The following is a 1,570-nucleotide window of genomic DNA, read 5'->3' as shown; positions in this document are numbered from 1 at the left end:
AAAAAAAAAAAAAAAAAAGAATCCTCAACTGCTAAAGACACAACAGTGACTAAGACCCGGCCCTCAAGGAACTGATAATTCAGACAAGTAATCAGAAAGTTGTAATACTTGTATGATAGCGATATGATAACTCACACCTATAAATCCCATGGTTCAACACAGAGCTTCTTTTTGTTTGTCCTGTGTGCATCTTACTCAAGTTTCAAAAGAGAAATCTCTTATCCTAGCATGTTAAGGACAAAGTGATTTTTTAAAAAAATTTATCCATATAATTCATTAACTTTTTTGAGTCTTCTTAGTCTTTGCCTTTTTCAGACTAAAGGTACTCAATCGTCTCGTATTTTTAAACATTAAAATAAACAATAGCTGCTATTCATAATCCTAAAATGTGCTAAATGGGTTTTCAACCAACTAGATAGAAAAATCTTAAGATTGATGTTGTTTGCCTTTGGAGGCACTTGTCCTTCGTGATAGAAGATGAAACTGACTGTTGAGATTCAATGGTTAGCCCCAGGCCCCCAGAGTTTTCAGAATTAGATCAAGGACCAGAAATTGCTGATGCACAACCTTTTACTCTGCAAGAGAGTCAGGAGAGAACATGTTGATCCTCAGGGAGGTCTACATACTGTGTCTTGACAATGGGATCCGCTTACTAGCTAATGTGCCTTCCCTGTTTCTAGTCATGGAGACCATTTAGCTATTTGAGTTTTCCGATACTTCATTTTTACAATGCCATATGTTTTTTGTTTAGCTTCATTCTCTCTTACAGGGCTTTGGTTTGCAATAGCTCGGGAAGGGGATTTCATGTCTCGTAGCTATCTAATTTAGAATTGCCTTTTCATTTCTGGCAGTAATTTTTAGCATAATACATTAATCAAAGTTGTCTCATTTATTTCCTCTTCTTATTTCTCTCTTTTCACATAACTTTTTTTTTTGTCTACTTCTTGCACAAAGAGCCAAATAAAAGCCACACGAAAAACATATAATTTGTCCTAATTAAAATAACAAAAATGTTAGGACAATGTGGTACTTATTTCTAGGCTTTTTGTACTAAAAATAATAACGCCTTGAATTTATGTTGCAACTCAAGGCACTGTTGCAGATATTTATCTTCCTTTTATTCTCAGGAGGGAGAAACATTTATTACAATCCCAATTTTGTAGGTAAAGAATGAATGATTTGTTCAGAGTTTCAGAGTTAGTGAGTGGCAGAGGTGAGACAAAGGTTCCAGGTTTCTTGATGCCTATCGTAGTATTCTTTGTAGTAGATTTTGTTGCTATAATAGTAAGAACATGCTTTCATAACATAATAGTAGACATATAAAAGAAACATTGGTTATAACGCTGGTTGTAGGTTATGTTATATTCTTTAAAGGAGCTTTATGTAGGTTTTTTCCCAACAGTTTCAAATGGATTTGGGGGTGTTTTTTTTTTTCCCTTTTTCTTCTTTTCTTTTTTATTTTTTTAGAGACAGAGTCTTGCTATGTTGCCCAGGTTGGTCTCAAACTCCTAGGCTCAAGCAATCCTCCTGCTTCAGCCCCCTAATTAGCTGGGACTACAGGCATACGCCA

This window comes from Propithecus coquereli, unplaced genomic scaffold, assembly GCF_000956105.1.
Source record: "Propithecus coquereli isolate 6110/MARCELLA unplaced genomic scaffold, Pcoq_1.0 Scaffold115, whole genome shotgun sequence".
NCBI classification, from domain to species: Eukaryota; Metazoa; Chordata; class Mammalia; order Primates; family Indriidae; genus Propithecus; species Propithecus coquereli.
The sequence above is the reverse complement of the archived record's forward strand: the minus strand, read 5'-3'. Positions refer to the sequence as shown.